Genomic DNA, 11,591 nt, shown 5'->3' on the forward strand with positions numbered 1-11,591 from the left:
GGAACAGCAACCCACTTCAGTATTCTTGCCTGGAAAATCCCAAGGACAGAGGAGCCTGGAGGGCTACAGTCCACAGGGTCACAAAAAGTCGGACACGACAGAGCAACTTTCCCTCCACTTCACTCTCAGACTTAACAAGAACCATCCAGCTGGACGGCGGGTGGGTGTGCCGGAGGGTAGGGGAATTGGAATTTGTGGTACCTTCTACTTTCTTTAGTGTTTGGATGTGTTTGTAATAAAAGTGAGTGAAAAGAAATACTAAAAATTAAATAAAGAGGGACTTCCCTGGTAGTCCAGCAGTTGGGACTCCGAGTTTCCACTGCAGGCGGCGTAGGTTCTATCCTTGGTCAGGGAATTAGAATCCCACGTGAGGGCGGGTGGGGGGCGGGCAAAAAAAACAAAAAACAAAGGAATCCCACGTGCCACATGATATGGCCAAAAAATAGCCATGCTCACTGAACCACAGGCTCAGATTCTTGTATTTCCGCCTTTCTTGGGATCTTTGCCACGGGTCCTGTATGGCACTCCCCGTTGGCCTGTCCCTCATGGCCACGCTGACTTCATGCATGACTCCACTCAGTTCTCCCGCTCACACCCTCCTCAAACCCCTCACGTATCCCTTCCTGACACAAGTCCAGAATTCTCTTCTCTATTCAAGCCAGGCCACAGGAAGCAGAGCCTGAAGACTTAAAATGTCTGTCAAAAGCCCTCCCTTGTATATCTGAAATCTAGCTATTCTATTTGTGGAAAACGTACTTTTCAACAGGGTGCGAGCCATTTTAAGAAGGACCGGGCAGATACCACACAGTTTTACTCCGAGGTGTTATTATCTTCCTGCTCACAACTCCTCTAGGGGAGCACGGCCCTGATCAAGCCCCTGCTGCAGGTGTGAGGCCGGACCCGCTCTTCCTTGCCCATGAAAGTGAAGTCACTCAGTCATGTCCGACGCTTTGCAACCCCATGGACTGTAGCCTACCAGGCTTCTCCATCCATGGGATTTTCCAGGCAAGAATACTGGAGTGGGTTGCCATAGCCATTCAACGTGGTTGGCCGTGGAAGATGGACCCAGGGCCCAGGGCCTGAGTTAGGAAGGTGATGAAAGCTGGAGAGCTGGAGGTCACGTGGTGGAGGACCCCTGGCTGCGTGGTGAGCGAGCACCACACATGAGCGGATAAGGGAGGACAGACAGCCAGAAGTTGGGGGAAATACTTGCTGGACTTGGTGGTTGTCACTGCAAATGATACAAGTGACACTGAACCTACAGAGAAATTTAAGCGAAAATGGGAATTTCTCGGGAAGGTCAAGGAGGGAGACAGTCCCAGGGATTGTAAATATCTTCAGGTTCTCCCTCAAGCTCATCTTTTTGGATGTGTGTATATCTGTGTATGTGTCTGTCTGTCTGTCTCCATTTCAATGTTTTTCTCTTTCTCTTTTTCATATATATACTTTCCTCTAAATAGGACTCTTCTTCAGTGTATTTGTATCTGCGTGTGTCAGTGTGTTTGTGTGTGTGTGCTAGGAGGGTGGATATGGATGCAGAAAGTAAGCATGGAGCAGAGAACTTCAGTTTTACTTCATCCCATATCAATTCAGTCACTCAGCATGTCCAACTCTGCGACCCCATGGACTGTAGCACACCAGGCCTCCCCGTCCATCACCAACTCCTAGAGTTTGCTCAAACTCATGTCCACCGAGTCAAAGAGCTGCCTACTTGCTGAATCATAATAAAGGCTGGTGGTCACACATCTTACTATGTGTCAGGCAGTGTTCTAAGTGCTTTATATGTATTACTTCATTTAATCTATGCAACAACCGAACAAAATATCAATAGGTACTAATTATTCTCTACTTTTCAGATAGGTAAACAAGGGCCAGAAACATTGAGGAATTTGTCCAACATCACAAACCCAGCAATGCCAAGGTGGGAAAATCACTGACACTTTCGACTCCTCCAGACTTAATCATCACATTAAACTTGGAAGTGCTCCTGGTTTGCTGCAACTGGATTCCTCAAGCTTCACTGCTACCTTTCCAAAAAAACATCTTTTTTTTGAGCTGGTCTGAGTGGGTTTACCTTCACTGCACCCAAATATTCCCCTAGGCACCAGCATTGGCCAAACTGGGGCTTCTTTTCTCTGTCCCTTAATAACTCTGTGAGTCTCAGGGTCCATTTGTTAAATGTACTGTTATATGTTAAATGGTGGTGGTGGTTTAGTTCCTAAGTCGTGTCCGAGTCTTGAGACACCATGGACTTTAGCTTGCCAGGATCCTCTGTCCATGGGATTTCCCAGGCAAGAATACTGGAGTGGGTTGCTATTTCCTTCTCCAGGGTATCTTCCCAACCCATGGACTGAACCCACATCTCCTGCATTGGCAGGAAGGTTCTTTACAGACTGAGCCACCAGGGAAGCCCCCTAAGTGTTAAGTGTAAAATGTTCAGTGTCCAAATCCCCACTCTAAAAATCCTGACTTAGTGGGATTCATGGTTCCCTGGTTTGCTCCTTCCCTAATTGTCATGTGGCCAATATTAGTTTGGGGTCTTTTAGGGGCACTGTTTCTAGTGTGACAGGACTTATTAATTAAAATATTAATGACACTTAACAAAAGATGAAGCTGTTGACACTGCCTCATTATATCCTCATCTCTAATTTTATCTGGTTTGTAACTTTTCAAAGTTTTTGCATTAAGTGGCATTCTGCATTCACATACATCTCTGTGCCTCTGTGAGATTAAGAAGGCATTTCTATGGCCCTACTACCATTTATTCAAGTCACACCCTCACTCCCTCACTTATTCAACAAATATTTGAGTATCCGCCATGCCCCAGGCACTATTCTAGGCACAGGTATCTATAGTTTTTGTTCTCTGCCCTCATAGAGGGCAATAAAGTGTAATGATATGCCAGATAATTTTTTTTTTTTTCTTCTAAATCAACAGGAGTGCTACCACAAATGAAAAGGTTCATAGGACTAGATAAAGCAGTTTTGGGGCACATTCAAATAGGATTTAAGGGCACAGATCCTGCTGGCCAACTGCCTGGGTTCAAACTCTCTCTCTCAACTGCTCTCTCACCATATGACCTTGAATAGTTCCTGAACTGATATCACAATTGTTTAATAACTTGGTAAATAGGGATTAAAACTGTAGCTTTGTCCGTAGGCTTTTTAGGAGTGCATGTTTATCAGTTATTTAAAACATAAATTCATACAAGCATTTGTTCAAAAGGAAAAGCAAGCTATAGTCTATCTTACCCACTGATCATGACTAAGCAACTCTGCATCAAGCAGCAGTGATATGACAACACCCTGATATTTGAATCTGTAAAACGGGAGCACAGGACTGTCGATGTTGGGAGAATAGGGGCTTCAGGCACCTGGACCAACGTCACCACTGCAGGACCAGGGTCACCACTGCAGGGGGATGACCCATCTGACCCCTAAGTCGAACAGAGGTTCCACAATCATCTGTTTCTTGCTCTCAGAATCCTTAATTTAAGATGTCGGTTAAAGAAAATTTACAGTGACTTTCCCTGCAGAATTTAGTTTTCAATAAGCGTATCTTGAAAGAAAGCAGAATCACAAATTTGGAAGAGAACTTAAGAAACCAAGCTGCCCTCCAAATGCTTGAGAACCCCTCTGCCCTGTGGTTACCTAGCCTCCACTGGAATGTTCCCACCACAGAGAGTATACATTTTTAGCCTCTTTCTTTACCCGTCATCTCTAGTTACCATCAAGAATTTCCTTTTATTGTCCCCAAAACCACTTTTCCTGATTCTGGAGCAAGGATAAAATAACCCTGATTCTAAATGATGGCCTTCAAATGCTTGGAGAAGATGATTCCCTCTCTTCTAGTTTCTGAGAGAGGCACTCCTTGACCTGAGTTCCTACCAAAATTCTTCAAAAGTTCAAAGGAGGAGACACAGAGGTGTGTCCAAGAAGATAATTTTGAAAGAGGGTTCTCAAAGCAGCCAGGAAAACCAGTCTTGCTTCTGGGCTCAGACGAGAAGGAAAAGACATGGATTCCTTGTTTTAATTACACCTGCACTAAGTTCCTCCCCATGTGGGATCCTGTGGCCTGAAGGAGGGATCCATATCAAAACTCAAACATGAGTACATTGAGAGAGCATGTGAATTCAGTGGAATTCAACAGGATTTTTGTAGCTGAAACTTAAACCAAATGGATCCAAAGACACCTGTCCCTAGAGAGTATGAACTCAGTGCTTTCCTAAGAGAGACAATGCTATAGTTTAAACAGGCTAGTTTTAAAAAAGTAAGCCCTCATATGTTTGAAGATATAGAATTGGGACCCCCTTAGGTGATAAAATCGAACAGCTAAGGGTCTGAGTGTGGGAATTTAATTCTTATAATGACGATCAGCTTTAATCAGAACAACACTCTCTTCTATATGCTCACATTATCCTATCTTTAAATCCTAGGTGGTGGTAATAATAAACAAAGGAACAATGGCTAACAATTATAGAAGAATTTTTACATGGTAGGCACTTAAGGCTTCAAACAAATTATTTGGGACAGCTCTGTGAAGTAAGTCCTCTTAGGGTTCACTCAGAGAAAAAGTCAAATGCCTTGAGGTGGTACAGAGGGCCCTGACCTTTGCCCCCACTGCACTCATCTGGTTCTTCCTTTCACATGCCATCTGTACTGCCCCCAGGGCCTTTGCACTTGCTGTCCTCTCGGGTTCTATCTTCTTCCCCAGCTCATCCCAAGGCTTAGGTTCTCACCTCCGTCATGTCTTACTTCATCTTCCTTCATCACTTTCCTCGTAGGCCTTCTCTCACCACCCTTCAGAAAATGACAATATCCCCTCTGCTTATGTTCCCTGCTTTAGGTTTTTCCATGGCAGTTATTTTATAACCTAGTTATTCAGGGGTTTGTCTATCTAGACCAGACCAGAATGTATGCAAGGATTTTTGTCTACTTTTGTTCATGACCCTAAACCTCCAGCATGTGGAACACAGCTGGCACGCGATAGACACTGCATAAATACTTACTGGTTAAATTTTATACATGAGGCAATCAATACAGAAAGGGTAAGGGGTCATGCTTTTCATAGAAAGACTAAGTTAAACTCAGAGTATACATCCTTTCCCCAAGAGTTGGTCACACTATTTTTGACCATCAGGGGCAATATGTTAGATCTGAATAGTACTCCCAAACAATACTAGCAATAAAAAATGTAAAGAAGTATTCCACATGTGTACTATATTCATGATTCTATATATGTGTAGGAAAAATCACTTGCCAGGATACTTTTTGACTCTACAGAAACATTTTATTTGACAAGATTTGAGGATATATATATTCATATCCTCTTCAGGTTTTTAAATGAAAATATAAATACTTAAGACATATATGTGGAATATAGAAAAATGATACAGATGATCTTATTTGCAAAGCAGAAATAGAGACACAGATATCAAGAAAATACGGCTACCAAAGGGAAAAGGGATAGGGTGGAATGAATTGGGAGATTGGGATTGACATACATACGCTACCGATAGTATGGATACAGCAGATAACGAATGAGAACCTACTGTAGGGCACATAGAACGCTCAGTGCTCTGTAGGGACCTCAGTGGGAAAGAAATTCAAAAAGACAGGACACATGTATACATATAGCTGATTCACTTTGCTGTACAGCAGAGACTAACACAATATTGTAAAGCAAGTATGCGCCCATAAAAATTAGGAAAAGAAACTATAAATGCTTAAATATATAAAGATTTGAAAATGTATATATATATAGTCATCCTCACGAAACCATTTTCCCAGAGTTGTCCAATAGCAAGAATGGCAGCTTATCATAGATGCCATTCATTCAGGGATCATTTCCCGAGTTCCTTTCATGTGATTATATTTAACCTTCCTAATAATGCAGAAATCCAATTTGCAGATGAGGAACTATGCTGTAACAGGTTGTGCACCTTCCTAAAATAGCCGAGTACAGGGCAGAATTTAGAATGGAATATAATTCTTTTGTCTCCATCTAGAACGCCCACCCCTGCACTCACAGCTGCTGGTTAGGCTTCAGGTATTTCACATTTTACAGGCGCTTCTATCCTGAGGAAGGAACTCAGTGACTATAAATGGCTAACTGAGAGCCCACCGACTGGAAAATGAAAAGCTATATATATTACTTTCCTCTCTCTCTTTTTCCAAAGTCTACTCTTACACAGATTTTAGAGACTCATGGTGGAGCCCCTACATCTTCACAGTAAAAGTAGGGCCTTTGTCTAAAGCTCATTTCACTCACTAAACATCCAGTTTTATAAAGCTCACATTATTACAGAGGGAAAAAAATGCAGCTGCTGACAGGATCACTAAGAGCAACAAATACCAGGAAAATCTCAAAAGTCTGACCACTTTTTTTTTTCTTAACCGGAGTTTTGCCAATGATTTCGCCACAGCTTTGAAAGCTTGTTTTCACCTCTACCCTTTTCCAAAAGAGAATTCCACCCCAGGGGAGAGAAAAAAATTAAGACCTCAAACCAAGTACAAATTGCTCATTTAAAGAACAGGAATTAAGAATGTGGGGGCTTTTCTTCCTTAAAAGCTCATCACTCTGTAGAAAGAATTCAAACTCTGTCTTTCTGAGCAGTGGAGCTGGTTTTGGGGTTTTGTGTTAGTTAATTTTAATTAAAAGAAAAGGGGGGAGCACCATTCTTGAGAAGCTGTTGCTATGAGACTTCTGGGCCTCAACAGATGGCCACAGAGCAGTTCTCAGCCCCAGCTCTGGGCTCTGAAGCCCTCCGCTCAGGCATACCATTAACATTCCTGAAATACTTTCGGAGGCAAATGCAGGCCAGCCGCCTTCAGACTAGCTCACCCGCAGCTCCTGGGCCGACCTCCCTGGCCACTGGGCCTGGGCTGAGATTTGTTATAAATAATGAATGATTAGGCCTCTCTAGGAAAAGGCCAGAGTACAGACATTGCCGTCAGCGGAGGCTTCGGACAAACTTTACTACACCCCTGGGGGTTTTGAGTCCTTCAGGTAAGCAGGTGGGCACACACGGGTATGCAGACATTCAAGCATATGTGCACGCGCACACACACATATGCACACGCACCTCACTCCACACCCAATTCAGTTCATTGTTGGGAAGCCTCTGACCCCTCCCCATTACAGTGGTCCAGTTGAGAGCAGCAGAGTTTTGGACTGAAGCCTTCTTAGTACCCAGAGTTGCTGAGGAAGAGGCTTAAGCATTCCTGATTTCTCCTTCGACAGAAAGGAAGGGAGAAAAGCAAGGCGGGGCAGATTCTATGTTCACACTTCTTGGTACTACTGGACAAACCATTCCGCGTCATCACTTTTCTCATTCTTCCAAACTGGGATAATAATATTGACCTACATGCATCAGAGAGAGGAACTGATGAACCCGATTAATAAACAACTGTGAAATCACTGCATAAATATCAGTGAATAAATATCATAGGACCAACCTCCAGTGCTGCCAGGGAAGAAGATAAGGAAGGAACTTAGAGACGGCCCTTCGGGGTCTAATCGTAGGGGCCGCCCCCACCTGGAGGGCTGGTCTGGATTACTGACCACAGGTTTTGGTGGAAAAGGTCTCCCAGTACCTGCATGGGTTACTCAGGAGCTTTGGGACTTGGAAAAAAACAAGTGATTCTCAACAGTCACAGCTTTTCAGGGTGGGGCTCATTTAAATTCCATCTCCTGAGTTGTCGCCACAAAACCAGGTCTGGAGTGTACAAGCAAAGTCCAACTGAAGTGTCTGACCCCAGGGTCACTGGATCACCTGACGGGACATCAGAGCCATCCTACCAGGTTCAGTTCACAGACGTTCGTTAAGAGTGATGCTCCCCATGATATCAGATGACAGGCCACAAACACTGCACCGCCACCATCATCTGACGTTCATTTTTAAATCCAACCTGTGCAACTAGGAGTGAAACGACTTGAGACTGCTTATGTTGCCACCTTCCAAAATCACCCATCTGTTCTGACTTAAAGCTTCCCTCTCATCTCCAAATTGCGAACGTTAGGATTGCTGGGAGCAATTTAAAAACACAAAACAAAACATGCCTTTTAGAAGCTCAGCCTAACAGGAAGTGCACCTCTTTCCTATTAACCAGGGATGTGTTCATGAAGCCATCTATAGTGGGGTGGAGATGAGGACTTTTCCCATTTGTCTAGGGCTGTGGAAGCCCATCCGGCAAAGGGAAGTCTGGCCCAGTTGTTCAGCTTCTGAGCTCACAGCACCCTTCATCCTCACCCCCCCAGTCAGAAAAGTCTGGGGCAAAGGCTGGAATCTGGGACTCTTTTGAGGGAGGAGGGGAGGAGAGGGAGAGGGGAGAGGAGGGCAGGGTCTGACGTGGACGGCTTCATTTGCATAGCTGACCCATTCTTGAGCAGAGCCACAGGGGCACACGGCAGTGTGTCTGGCGGGCAACACTATTGTGCCTCATTGTGTGTTCTCCAGAACACTAGAGGGGTCCATCCCCATGGCCCCCGTGGACGAGGGAGCCTGGCAGCCATTCCACAGCTCCAGAAAGGAGACACTGGGGAAAAAAGATAAAGATAAGATACTTAATCCCCTGTCCCAATCTAACTCTAACAATGCTGTTCTTGGGATGAAATGTGTGTGTGTGTGTGTATTAGCTATTAACCATTGTGTTAAATTACACATTCAGGGGTTTCCTTATACTCTGTAGATAGGTACAGGGTTTTCTACACTCAATATGAAATGTGCAGTTTTTGTAACCTTACTTCCTTTTTAATTAGATAGAGGTTCTGAAACTAGCTCTCTCTTCCTTTCTGTCTCTTTTTAGGACTCTGAGGTTTATTAAGGACAGTGAAGTATTTTTTTTAAGATAGTGATTAGGGTTGAGATGGCATTCATCCCTCCCTATGCAGCAGTGACTTATCCTTAAACCAGGAAACCAACTTTGATTCATACATTCTCTAGACTGTAACTCATAGGTGAAGGTAACATTTTGAACTTGAACTCAATGCTAAATATTCAGTATTTATTTAGCTTTCCAACATTTACTTGTCCTTTAGTTCCCTCAATATTTATAATTCACTTAATATCTACCTACCAACTGATCTAATTTTTCAATCATCACCAACCATCTGTAATATGGGGCACATACATTATATTTTAAATGATTTCTGTAGACTTGCATGATGACCACATTTCAACCGGTGGGCAATGTCATTTCTGATGCTTCTATTCATCAGAGCAGGCATTTTTAGTATTTATATTTAGTATTACAAATACGTTGATCTTATTACAGGAAAATGTCTTTATAAAGAATAGTTAGCTAACAGCTGAGAAAGATGGAGACTTCCAACTGCCTATAAATAATGAAAGAAAAAAACATATTTCAGGATGATTAACACATATCTTGAGTATATGGTTTCTGAGTGTTTATCGCCTGCTTTTCACCACCTCTGTCTGTTCTATTCCTGCTTACTGGTTAAATGGAATCATTTAGAAATGGGGAACATCTTCCTCAGAACCTTTTTGGATTTATAAATGGATCTTTACCCATATACAGAAAGTTTTCATTTCAAAAAAACAAAAATTTTCTTCTTTATCACAACAAGCAGGCAAGAGTGTAAGCATTTGCCCGCGCCACTAGTCGTTTTACCAACCTTGGATTACTAAACCCTACAATAAAAGTATGCTGAAAAAAAAAAAAAAAGTATGCTGACACCAATCCAAGAGGAAGACAGGATGGCCCTGAAGTATCTGTCGATCAACTTAAAAGTACATAAAATGAAGTCATAGAAGAGTTTAAGCTTAATCAGAATCATGGCTTAATATTCCAAAGCATCTCACTGTGACTCAAAGTCCTTCCGTCTAGAATCTGACTTTCTCTGGAAAATAAAGGTGAGGGGAAGTGAGCTAAGCAGTCCAATTAAACCCCATGCTGGAGTGAAAGTCACTAACCCCTCTGTGCTGAGCAAGCCTTAAAAAGAAAAAACTGCTTTCCTATCACAAGAGGGGAAAAGTTAAAGACAGCTTTAAAAAGAAGTAGGAATGAGAATTAGATGATAGCTCCTGGGTTGCACAGTTGGGAGGAGCCTATGGCACAAACATATACATTTGTTGGCCTTGATGAAAAGTTCCTTTATTCTATCATGACTGGAGTTCCTCATCAAATAGGAAGAAGTGTGCAGTGAGGTGCCAGCTGCCTGCAAGGATGACAATGGTTTGTCAAGTACCCGCCCCCCACCATGTACATCTCTATTTCTGCCTTGGTATCATTTTGCCAGCACATCTGACACTCCAATCACTTACAAGTTTCATCATAAAAGCCTAAACTAAAACAACTCCCCAGACCTTCTTTAGTTTACCTGCCCGATACAAGCATTTCTGTCGAATTAAATGGAGAAATTCGGTCGACAAATACTTGGTTTAAAAGGGACTTACCATAAGGAAGTCTAAGCCGGCATTTCCACTGTCCTCGATTATCTGTTGGACATCTTCGTCCAGCATGACAAGGGGCCAAGCTGGCGGCCCGAGGGGGCTCAGGGGCCGGGGGGAGGTGACACAGAGACACGAATCCGGCCCGGAAAAAATCCCGGGGAAGCAGCTCCGGGAAGGCGCGAGCTAAGACACAGGTGTCAGACACCACCCAGGCACCTCCGCTGGGAACCTGCAATCAGGCGGCTGCCCTGATTAGCCAAGTACAAAAGGCAGTTCGGATTACTGCCCTCCTCCCAGCCAATCGCCGGCCGGCCTGCCTGACAGCGGCGGGCACCCTGATGTAAGGGGAAGGACACGCGGCCAGAGACCAGAACCGGTTTCTGCAGTGGCCGCGGGCACGCCGGCCCCGCGCACTCCGGGCCCCCGCGCTCTGCAGAAGCTGGCTCGCTGTTGCAAGCAGAGCTCGTGGCAACGGGTAAGCCCTCTCCTGCGGGTCCCCAAAGGTCGCTCTAGGGTCCTTCGACTCACAAAACCACGATGTGAAAACGGTTAAATGGAAGGGAAGGACGATGGAATGAATGGCTCTGGGGGCGTCACTCACAGGGCGCCCCTGTCTGCTCTTCCTCCCGCCCCTTGCCGGCCCCCACTCGGGTTTCTGTGCAGCTGAATAAGTTCAATTTTTAATTAGCTATGGTTTTTGCAAGCAACAGTTTCTCACAGAAACTAGGAGGAGCGGAAGGAGACTCAACAGAAAGGACTATCTTTCTATCATCATTGTTTCAGCGGATCACGTTCAATACTGCTCAACCCTGGCAGACACAAAAATTTACAAAAGGCCGTTCTCATTAAAAAAAAAACAAAACAACAACCGTAAATGCAGTACACTGGAGTGCCAGGCGGCTCACCTTTGCAATCTTGGCAAAAAGAATTTCACTTAAACAGGTCATCTGAGCCTCTGAAGCAGCAGGCCTTTGCAGCTGTATGGAGAAGCAGTGCTTGATTCAAGTTTCGGTATTTGCCCCAGACTGTAGGGGTCAGCTTAACAGTAGCCATAGACACAAAGACAGAGAGAAGGGATAGGGCACGCAGAAAGAGAACGACTCCAAGTGTGTCTGCTTTCCTGGTTATGCAAATGCATTTTCATTAGTGTACGGCCGCCATGGTGGGAAAAAACAAA

General features: G+C 44.1%; 1 long non-coding RNA gene across 1 annotated transcript in view; it reads right to left on the reverse strand.

Annotated features, from left to right (window-relative positions):
* Window positions 1-10,675, reverse strand: part of LOC133058787 (uncharacterized) — a 69,508-nt gene extending 58,833 nt beyond the window's left edge. Inside the window, exon 1 of the long non-coding RNA XR_009693378.1 lies at window positions 10,418-10,675. This is a non-coding gene — a long non-coding RNA (uncharacterized LOC133058787). The remainder of the gene's footprint in view (window positions 1-10,417) is intronic.
* Between the last annotated feature and the right edge of the window lie 916 nt (window positions 10,676-11,591).

This window comes from Dama dama, chromosome 6, assembly GCF_033118175.1.
Source record: "Dama dama isolate Ldn47 chromosome 6, ASM3311817v1, whole genome shotgun sequence".
NCBI lineage: Eukaryota > Metazoa > Chordata > Mammalia > Artiodactyla > Cervidae > Dama > Dama dama.